Raw genomic sequence first — 11,289 nt, 5'->3', positions numbered from 1 at the left:
ACAACTCCAGTAATTGCCTTTTCCCCATGTTGGCTGGTGGGTTGCCATGGACACTCTGCTCTGACCAAAACATGGGCTCTGCTGCAGTGTTAGCGAGCTGTCAAATAACCAATTGGGTGTCAGAAATTTATAGCCAGTAATTAACTGATAGGTTTATAATTAAGCAGAGATGCCCCTGAACAGCAACGCTTGGATCTAAATTAAAATTCTGACTTTTTCCAAAATTCAGGGGCAAAAGAGAGTGACAATTTGGGTTCAGTCCCATCTTTATAATTAAACAATGATTTTTGACAGGAGGGGAATCTCCAGCAGTTAATGACTGACTGCAGGAGTTGAGGCCTGAGGCAAAGCTGAGGGCTTTTAATCCAGGTGGTCATTAACTGCCTGGGAATGCCTGACCCTGAGGTTAATTGTTTCTATTTTAAATCATGAAAATAATATACACATATACAGACCCCCCCTTCCTTCTTTTCTGCTGTACACATGTGTTACAAATATAAAAATGCTGCCATTTTATGCATTGAAAGGGATGAAAGCTGAGTCGTTGGGATGCTCATGATGTGTTGGCTGAAGAATTCAGGTGTCTGAAATGTTCTTGTGGTGATCTGCTCTTCTCATCCAGAAAATCTGACCCATAGCCCTGCCAGAGGGAACAAGTAGGAAAGGGTCTGGGCTGGGATGTGCAAGGAACAGGAATGCTCAGTGGGGTTTTTCAAAGTATTCGGGCTGCCTCTGACTCACAAACCCCCAGATCTTGGGAGCTGATTTAAATCATCAGCTGATTTAATAAAATCCCCTGTCTGCAATTCTGCACATCCTGGGAGCAAGACACAAAGCCACTTTTGTAAACTCTTTGTGCACTTTTAAATATCTGATCCTTGGGTTCTGGCACTGGCTGCTCGGCGCAGTGCAGGATCAGGCCCTTAGGAACCAACAACCCTATTTTCAGTGCTAACTTTGGCTTGTGCAGAAGAAGCCAACAGGAATTAAGCTCAGCCTGTACACCCAGGGAAAGCCAGAACCTCCGGGTAAGTGACATGTGACACCAGCAGCCAGCGGATACCTCATTTGAACCAGAAAGAACTATGTTGTGGTTCACTTAGATGTATTTTCCTCCCCAAATCCTCCTCTTTCTCTATCCCCTTCGCTTCCCTTGTTTTTAAAGAGACATATGTCATCATTGCCAGTTCAGTTTCCTGTGTTTAACCCTTGCTATATCTACCCTGATTACTCCTAATAAAGCTTGACAGTTGGAGGGTTAATCCAGCCCTTGGTCTCATGGTTTCTTCTCAGGAAACAATCTGTCCCTGAGAGCTTTCTGGCCTGTTGCAAGGTTATATCCCCCTGGGGTGCCATCAGCCAGCCAGGGCTCCTTTCCCATTGTCTGCCAAATGGCCACCAATTAAGTCAACTGTTCCCCAATTAGAATTTTGAGGAATTTATCTTGTTCCTCCTGTGTTCAAACTCCCAAGCAGGGGCAGCTCTTGGAGTCGGTTACAAGGGGCTTTTTTTTTTCCCCCTTCCAGAGTGAGAAGGGGGGGAGGAATTAAATAAATAAATAGCAGCTCTTTCCTGTAATCGGAGACTCCTGGGTTTTTCCTGTTGCCAGTTCACACAGTTTAATCCTGGGGTATGTGATGAGGACTTGGTAATATTGAAGGGAGGTTATTTTATTGTTCTTCCATCTATCTGAACTAGCGTGGCTGTTGTTTGGGGTTTGCTTTTGTTTTTTTTTTTAATCTATGTTGCTCTCAAGAAAAGTTTTCTCTGTGACATCAGCTATAACTATAATGAGAATTCCTGAAAAAAAGGAAGAAAACAATAATTTTAATTGCAGTTGGTCTAACAGCCAAACGTGCAGGGTTGTTTGGTGGGGTTTCTGTTTGTTTGTTTGTTTGTTTGTGGTGTGTTTTTTTTCTGTCCCAGAAATTGCTTAACTGATTGTTTGCATCTTTTTATTGGTCAATTAAATTCAGGGCTCTGGGTCACTTTTAATACAGGAAGCGCAAAGTCTGGCAAAGTTAGCAGGACAGTATCCTTTAAACTAGATATACAAAGATCCAATCGATCCATTGTAGGCAAATAGGACCTTTGGCTTTCTTCCTGAGAGAGCGTGTGAAGGTCTCCTTCAGCAAACTCTTGATGTGACACCTCAACTGCACTTACCACGAAGGAGTAAAACATTTCAGCTCTAGTGCCATGGGCAGCCCATGCTAGGCCAGGAGTGATGTCACTGTCAAGCCACACATCTGAATTTATCTTTCAACAGAAAGGAAGAAATTGCCTTTTTTTTTTTCTACAGGTTAGAGTCCATTTTTCTGCAACTGCTAAGAAAAAGGAAAACATTACAAAGTGTGACTCGAGATGGAACCACCTCCTGCCTTTCATTTGCACTTTTCAGAAGCTGGTGTATCATATAACTTTTCTTCCTTGGTGGCTTCATCATGTGTGGACCTCCACTTCTGGACTTACAGGTTGGTTTTGAATCAATCCAAGTTTTCAGAGCAAACTTTGGGATTAATAATCAACTTTTTCACAGGGTATTCACTTTGATGTTAAGCCAGATCACTGAAATACGGTCCAGGGTCTTTGAACATTTTGGTGACCAAGCTTTACAGGCTTTTTTGCTGATTCTTTGCTGTACTTCGCTCTGTGGTTTCTGGCTTCCTCATGTGGCTGCATTAAGTGATATGACTAAAAATGTAGCCAACATCTGCCATGTATGTTGTCTTCTTCTTTTTATTATTTTTTATTTTTGTTCCAGAAACAGTTAAATGGTTTCTTTGAGATTGCTTAGGGAAGACTTTTAGCTCTCATTTTCACACATTTTCTTCTTATTACTGCAAATAAGGCCAATTCACTCATTTCACATCTTTTGAAGTGTCACCAATTTCCTAAAAGTTAAAAACATGAAGCAAGATGGAGATAAAGACCATATACAAAATTTAGCTGCCAAGCCAATTTTCTCTAGGGTTTATGTATGATTTTATCTGAAGTTGTGTGTTTGGCCATCCAGATTTGCTTTCAGTCATTACAAAAAATGGCAGGTCTGATCTTACAGAGGAGAAATTGCAGAAGTTATTGCAAATGTACATGAATTAAACTGATACCTTTTGGACTCTTCTTAAGTCCTGTAGTCTTCTCCTACTGGAAAGAATGAAAATTGCATTGATGTTTATGCGAAACTGAGACCCACAAAGCTTTGCAAAATGTTAGGGTTATATTCTTTTTAAATGTATGCATTTTTTGTTCAAGATGCACAGCTATTCCAGGAAGAAGGAGTGAGTACATGTCCCAAACATAGAATACCTGTAGAAAACAGAAATATATAAGACATGCTACCCTCAAGGGTGGGAGTTGGAGGAAGTTAGTGAAAAAAATATAGCACGGTAATAAAATCAGAAGAACAGGATGGCAAATTATGGCTGTCTCTGGTCAGATTTAATTGGCTTTTCTTCAATATAGTGAAGAGTGGTTGAGGAATTTCTTTGCTTGCCATAAAGCTCCCAGCAGTCCCCCCAGACTGCACTCAGCTCCAGTCCCTTGGAAGTGAGGACATAATCTTTACCAACACATCAATACCCAGCTCCCACATCCAGCAGACGGAAGCACGCACCATTAAAGAGGTTAATTCCCATGTGTTAAAATAGACTGTATTTATTGAGGAAATGCAAGAAAGCATTTTAATAGAAAATTTAAAACCCATTGGTCCTGATTCTCCTCATGTTGGTTTTAAATCACTGCCAATCAGTTTAGCTGAACCTGGATTTTTTCTGGTGTTAGCAAAAGGATGATGCAAGTGATTTTCCCTTTGTTCCTAAATAAATCAAAGATTTTGCTAAAACTTCTCTCATCAGCCTGGGCTACTTAAATACAGTGAAATTCCAAGATGCTGGTGCAACTCAAGCACATCTTCCCTGTTTGGCTTGTACCTCTTGCATGTCCTCACAATGGGTTTGTGCAAAACTTACCAATGTGCAAATTGCACGTGGTTGTTTCACCTGCCCATGCAATCCTCAGCTGAAAAAGCAGTACTCCTTTTTAGAGATGCAGGTTTTATTTTCCTGTACCCATGCTCTGGGCAAGTTCTCCGGCCTTGTCCATCTCTCCCCTAAGGAAAAATAGAGTATGGAGAAAGGCAGAGGCCCCAGCGCTGAACACACACTGCTGCAAATGCATCCCAGTTCACTTGCTGCTGTACTTGTTTGTAAAGAATCTGCTGATGGGAAATTCTGTCCATGCTCTGGCTATGTCAGGAAGATCAAAGGCCCCCGGCATATTTCCTTTCTCAGTCTGGATGTCTGATTTTATATCTTCTCTCCTTCTCAGCCTCCTGTCCCCCCCTTTGGAAAGTGCTTGCCTACTATGCTTCACTTCAAATAAAGAGAGGAATCTCCTCATGTTAGCCTGTGCAGAACGTCCTCACGTGCTAACAAACCAGTGTCAATGACTTTTTTAGCTCTTAGTGATAACTGTTCCAACAAAACCTGTTCATTGGTGTGGCAAAACCCATTAAAATGGGGCATCGTGATGGGACCTTCACCTGGGAGGCAGCCTAGGGCTTCCCTGGAGCATCAAGACTTCTTGTCTCCAGTTTCCAGGCCTACTGGGTAGATGCCACCCTTCGGAGGGGTCCCAGGAAGGCACCCCTCTTGATGCAGCCCCTGCAGGGGCTTTTGTTGGTGCATAGAGGGCCTGTGAATTCCAGGACTCTGCACCCCACCAGGGCAATACTCAGCCTCGTGCCACCACGCCCGGAGGAAAGGCGGCAATTGCTGCAGCATCAGCAATGAGCTGGTTGCCTCGAGAAGAGCTAGAAATAAAAAGAGCCTTTGTGGCCCTCGTACAAAGGCCTCCTGGTTGCTCTTTAAGAGCTCTGCTTGAGCCTGGCTGGCTGCATCTCAGCCTCCTTGGCACGGCATCAACACACACGAGGGCAGTGGAGATGCTCCCAGCAGCAGGAAGAGCAACTTAAACACAGATGTTAGGGAGCGAAGCGGCGCGGTGCGCCGGTGGTGACACAGCTCTGCCGTGACAAATAATTTAGCAGGCCCAAAGAGGGCTTTCTCAGGCCCGTGAACATCATTAACTGTGACAAACAGAAAATGGTTCCCTAGCCAACAGCTTAAGTAGATTTACAAAAAGTGATTTATTTCTCCGTAATTAGTAACAGCCCCTAAGCATTATATTTATATATAAATATATATATGTAAACTAACCCCCCGAATTTGGCTCATTTGCTGTGAGAAACAAAAAGCTTTCCCAACCACTTTGGCAAAAAGTAGGTTTAGCTTTTAACAGGCTTCCTGTGGTCAAGAGCTACGCTTCTCCCACATGGAAAAAGTGATTTTGGATCCTCCATGGAAGAGGCTGAAGCTTCTTTCTCATGGGTGGGTTCAGGACACCTTGCTGTGACAGGCATGGGTCACATGGCCACACCACTCCTGGGTGTGGGAAGGAGTGGTGTCACTGACATCCTCTTAAGGGTCTAATGTTACTGCCAATTTGATAAGGCAACAGGTGCTAAATTTACACCTGGGGCATTTGATAATACATGTCAACAAAAGGAAAAAGAGTCTGAAATGACGGAATGAAGAAAACTCAAAACCACAGCTGCAATTTCCTACATTGTTACCTCTCACTTATCACTAAAGCTTTGACATCTTCAAAGCCAAATTTCTTTTTCTTTTATTTCTCTATTCTACTTTTACATTTACTTAGTCTGAGGCTACAGAGTCTTTTGTGTTGTTTGTTGTTCTTTTTTTAACCCCTTGGGGAAGCCAGCTGATCTTTCTCATAAGATATTTTTTAAATTGAAGAAACCAGAGATAACTCCCCCTTAACCCAGAAGGATTTAAATACTCAGGCAAACCCACAAGACAAAGGACCTGAATGGATACTTATTTAATTGGAGGTATTAATCCCTTTCTGTAAGATTCTGAGCTTTTCAGACTCAGATTCTCTGGTTTCTAGAGTTCTTAATACAATATGGCCAGTTTTCATTTGCCCCTTCGCCACCGTAATAGTAAGCATGAAAAAATAAACAAATGTCAATTTTAGACTAATTTTACACCAATTTTCTTTTCTCTTCTTCCTCTTAAAGTGTACCGAAAGACCCTAGATTTCCTCTGGTGCTTAGTGACCTGAAGAGAAACTTGATATAATGCAATTGCTACCAAAGCACTATCACTTTGTGACATTTAGTTTATAAGGAAATGTGGGAATGTGCAATCCATTCATGGTAATTTAAATGGATGTTTTGATTGGATTATGTAAGTATATTTGTGTTTGGCTGTGCATGTGTGTGGGTGCATATATCCCATAATTTGTCAAAAGAGGTCACTCCATAAAAGTGAATTTAAACTTAATTTTACATTCTTGGTAAAAGTTCAAAGGTTAAATTCAGTTTAACCTTGGCTCAGCAGAGCTTTTTCTTTTGATTTTTCAGTCTGATATGAAAATTGCTTGTGAAATAAAGACAAACATAGGTTTGCCTGAGAAGGTATTAATAATCCAATCCTTACATGTTTGTATAGAAGACAGGTACAATCCAGTGTTGATTGCTTCGTAGCTTCTCTTTGCTTTCACAGAAAATCCTGGCAGATAATACTAGGTCATCACAACCGTGCACTGGAGCATTGAGCACCCACAAACAAATATTGGCAACTCTGAAAGGTGTAGCTAGAGATGGTTCCTATGTGTGGGGCTGATATTTCCAGATACACAAGAGGAATCATCATTGCAATAAATCACTTTTTGGCATTTTACAATCCTCATTTGACCATTTCCTCAAACAAACTGTGTAAAGTGTATGTTACCTTACATTTTTATAATTTTATTTTAAGCAGAAGACCTTTTACAGGAAACCTAAAAGATTATTTTATGAGATAAACTCAGCAGTGAGTTTTCCAATCTAAGTAAATAGGAATCCCATGGGAACTAAGAATTTGGGACACATTCAAATAAACGCTGTAAAGTTTTGAGAAAAATGCTGAGTTCTTTGGAGATCGGGGGGGTGTACTATGTGTTTGTATAGTCAGTAATCTCAGAGTAATATGGGATGCCAGTTATTAATTCTGCTCCTTGCAGATGGCTTCATTATGTGTATTTAATTTCAGTACTTAAGCAGACACACAATCGTAGGGCTTACAAACTGCTTTAGGATAGGATGGTTATGTACAGTCAAAGGAAACGGAAATGAAATGAAAGCAACTGATACTGCTTGGGCTGGGGGTAAATCTACATTGATGGGATTAAACTACTCAGAAGCATCCCTCAATTTGAATGGCCCTAAGCCCACCAATTGCTTTGTCTGCAGCCTGGAGAAGGTACTGATCACTAGAGCCTTAATTTGCCGCAGCAGTTAAGTGCTCCAATTCCTCAGCGCAATAATTGCCACATGTTGAGTGTGCAGATGTCTAAACACGTGGGAGCACTTCCCTTTCCTAAAGACAAATGAAGATTTTCATTTTGTTTTGTAAACGTGTCAGGATTTATCACTTAGTCATGTGTCATGCATTAGGGTGTTTATACAATACGGCTTTCTGCACCCTGGTTCTGGACTTCTATGGTTTCAACAACAAGGCCGTGGAGTAATGGGGCTTTGCCAGACCTTCTCTTTTTAACCCAAACCTTTGCCTGGACTAAAGAGAACCATGAGCTGACAGTGCCTAGTAAATGGTAAATAGGATTATTCCCAAGAGTGAGGCAAGTGGGATTCATCTAGATCCCCAAAGACTGCTTGATAAAAGAGACATCAGGAGCAAGACAGGTAGATGTTTAAGAAAAAATAAAAGAGATAAAACTGAAATAATGATGTCCACCTGCTGTAATGATGTGCATCCAACCGTGTTACACTGGCACTGTACTGAAGTGCATCTGTAACCTCTCCTCAGCCTCCATGTCCCACCCAAACACTGAATATCAGCCTTTTTAAACTTTCTTTCTCTTATAAATAGCTATGTTTAAAAACAATTTGTCTTGCATTTTGAATTTGTAACACCTCATCAGAGACAGGATGACTGACTGTAATAATATTTCTGAAAATAAACTGTTCCATAGTGGCAACAGGAATGGGCAGAAGTTGGGAAGTTTGGAGGCTGCTTGGGCATCAAGCCCAAAGTTTATTTCATTTCAAGGGTACACTTCAGTTTGAGGCTGATGTTGGTGGTTCAGGGATGGAGTTGCTCTCATGAGGACTGAGGTCTGAACACTCATGTAGAGCTATGAATGTGTGGTTTGGGGTCCTGGTACATAGTCTGTCTCTCAGAAGGTCTTTACAAAGCCAGGACTAGATTTTAAGGTGTCAAAAGGAGCTAACTAGTGTTTCTAATGAGTTTTTGCTTTTTTTTGATGTGAATATAAAGATGATAAAAGTGTCCAAGAAGGAAAATATCTCCTGTTCTACTCTGTTACTCCTTCAGGGGCTGATGCTCCTTTTTGTTTGCAGAAGGGGGGAAAAAAATCCAAACCAACAGTTATTTATCTGTTACCAGACAAAGACTGTAAAGAAATCCAAGAAGAGCATCCCAGCACAAAAGCTTGAACTCTTTGACCTCTCAGACCTCAGGCCTGGACAATTGGCCAAGCTGGGCTTTTTCCTGAGAACTGCCCGAGGGCAAAGGCTGAGAAAAGATGCACATTGTTCCCCCTGCCATCCATTAACTGCAAAGGCTGAAAGGCAAAAGGATCTCACCAGGTTATAGCAGTGCTGAGAATGCAGCTTGACACTCATTTTCAAGGTAATGTAATAAAGGGAAAAAAGTGAGTTGTAGAGATCTTAATTCTTTAAAATTTAAAAGCTAATTTTGTGTCTTTTAGTCAATTTCCTATGCAGGAAGGAAGAATTTATTAACTGACTTCTGATGTTAAATGGAGTGCTAATGGGCAAGTACAACAATTCAACAGGTGCCAAGTAGAAATACAGAGACATTATATCAATATTAATCTTAGAGCCTTGCAAAAGCCTTGGTAGGGGGTTTTATTAGGTGGGTTGTGATGGGAAGACCCCTGCCACCCTGAAAGTGAAAAGGAGGTTTGGGTCTCCTGTTTAAAATGTATGAATGCTCACATTGCAAGGTGTTTTAATGGAAGATTGTGCATTTTATGCCATTGGGAATCACTGTTTGTTGACCGAGGTTGTGCTGAGCTGGGAACTTCTGGAAGAGATGTCTTAGAGCATCTGTGCCTCGGCCAGGGCAGGCAAGGCAGCAATGCTGGAGAGCAAAAGTATTTCCAGCACTGAACACACAGCTGGAAACCTGAACACCCATTATTAGTCTCGATAGAAGTCAAAAGAACAGTTGAACCTGCTAAAAATCTACACAGCCGCTGTTTCACAGACTAATCTTCTGCCAGTAAACAAATGCTGACTCTCACGAACTTCTGATTTTGACCCCTGGGTTGAAAATTTTCTGTATAAACACCAGCTGATGAACAGGTCACTTTGTTTCCAAGACAAGACTCTCAGAGTTGCACCCCACACAGCAGGTCCCTGATCCAGATAAAAGGCTTCAAAATGTCCAGCAATAATTTTCACTGAACAATTTTTTCATTGTTCCAAGCTGTCAAAGTATTAGTGGGAAAGGATTAGTGGGAAAGGGAAGTGGTTTTGTCCAAACATTTTATTCAGGTGAAGAAAATAATACTCTATGTTGATGTTTTCTGGTATAAAAGTTCCAGATTTTACAGACAAGAGGGTTTGAAAGTTTCAAAATGTAAGCTAGGTGTAATTTTAAACATGACAAAGCAAAACCAAAAGAAAATATTTAGATGTTTCCCAGTACAACATTTTTTTGTCCGGCTGCACGTTTTCTGGTTGAAAGTGTGTTATTTGCAGAGTAACAACTTTTTCATTCCATGAAAAAAACAAATAAGAAGGAAGACACAGAAAATCCCTGGAATTTGAAAACTATTTGTCTGTGGCTCTGTTCATCGTCCTTAATACATTTAAGATAATGAATAATAGGGTTATCTGGCAGCACTGAAATAATAATAAAAAGTTTAGTGGAAAAATAGGAACTCAGCTAACTGGAAACCTGCTTCTTGGGATTTTAACTCCTGTGAGATTTACTACCATCCTGTATCTCTGGCTCTGTTTTTTAGTGTTGGCTTTTAAGTAGCAGAAATGACCTTTGGCAGAAGTCCCCCACAAATTGCACACAGGTAAGGAACTACACTGTCCCTGATATGGCATAAACAGGCAAGGTACTATCACAGCACCAACAGCCCCTTTCCCAAGCAAGGTGTGTAGTCACAGAATAAAATGTCCTGATCTCAGCCTTTCATACTAAGTTGAAGCAACTGTGGAGATTTCACCTTCCTCTGAAAGTTCAGACCCCCTCAGCCTTGCTGGGAATGTGGAGGATGCTCTGAGCATCAGCACCAGTTTTGGGTGAGTCCATCCCTCCCCGGAGAAAAGGCAGCAACCCCAGCCCCCTGCTCAGCCCTTTTCCAGAGGATGTTGCCCAAACCAGCTGCATCATGTGCTTACTCTGTCATGTCCCTTTGCAAGTGGTGTCATAAACAGCATCTTACTCATTTCAGCAGGAGAGGAGAACCCTCACATAGTCACGACCCAGAAAAAGGAATAAAAACTGAGCAACGCAAATGACATCGACTCTGGGGCTGCTTGACATCAGGCTTTTTCTCTGTGTGTGTGAAAATGGTAACAGGCTTTATCTCACATGAAGAATTAGTTTCCTGTTCTAATAATAGTCACAGTAATAATAATTGTAGTAAAAATCCCCCCAAATCAAATTAATATTTTTTAGGTTCCAGCATCATCCAAGATTCTCCCCCCAAATCTCTTTATAAATCAGAAGTAGCTCCAAGAAATTCAGCTCAGGTTTATATATGTGAAAATATGCTGAGTGGGACAGACAGCATCTCCCATTGCAAGCCCAAAATGTGATTTCCAGACCAAAAAAAAAAAAATACAATCGACTCCCCAAAATCAGGGAACCCCAGTATTGAGGTATGAGGGAGTAAGAGAGGGGGAGATCTGAACATGCAGTCCTATTGTTTACCAAAATTTTATGTAAGAAAAATAATGATGTCAAGTTCCGTAGCTGGTAGATGCATTCAATATTTTTTTATTCAAACATAAATATTTAAGATACTGAAAAGCTGCTTTCTCTACTCCCTTAAAAATTCCAAACTGTACGACCAGTTCCCGTAAATGACTAATCTTATTTTAAATGAAGCTAATTTTTGGCTAGGTCTTGAGAAGAAAAAAAGATTGGATCTGCAACAAAATCCATATTTTCCCCCCATACTGTATCTTAAAAA

The 11,289-nt window shown here is 41.0% G+C and overlaps 1 long non-coding RNA gene across 1 annotated transcript; it reads left to right on the top strand.

Moving 5' to 3' along the window:
* Positions 1-2,291: 2,291 nt before the first annotated feature.
* LOC127388762 (uncharacterized) lies at positions 2,292-10,183 on the top strand. Its single transcript, XR_007890447.1, has 3 exons — positions 2,292-2,474; positions 8,496-8,741; positions 10,105-10,183. It is a non-coding gene; the product is annotated as an uncharacterized LOC127388762 (long non-coding RNA).
* Positions 10,184-11,289: the final 1,106 nt, after the last annotated feature.

This window comes from Apus apus, chromosome 10, assembly GCF_020740795.1.
Source record: "Apus apus isolate bApuApu2 chromosome 10, bApuApu2.pri.cur, whole genome shotgun sequence".
NCBI lineage: Eukaryota > Metazoa > Chordata > Aves > Apodiformes > Apodidae > Apus > Apus apus.
The sequence above is the reverse complement of the archived record's forward strand: the minus strand, read 5'-3'. Positions and strand labels throughout refer to the sequence as shown.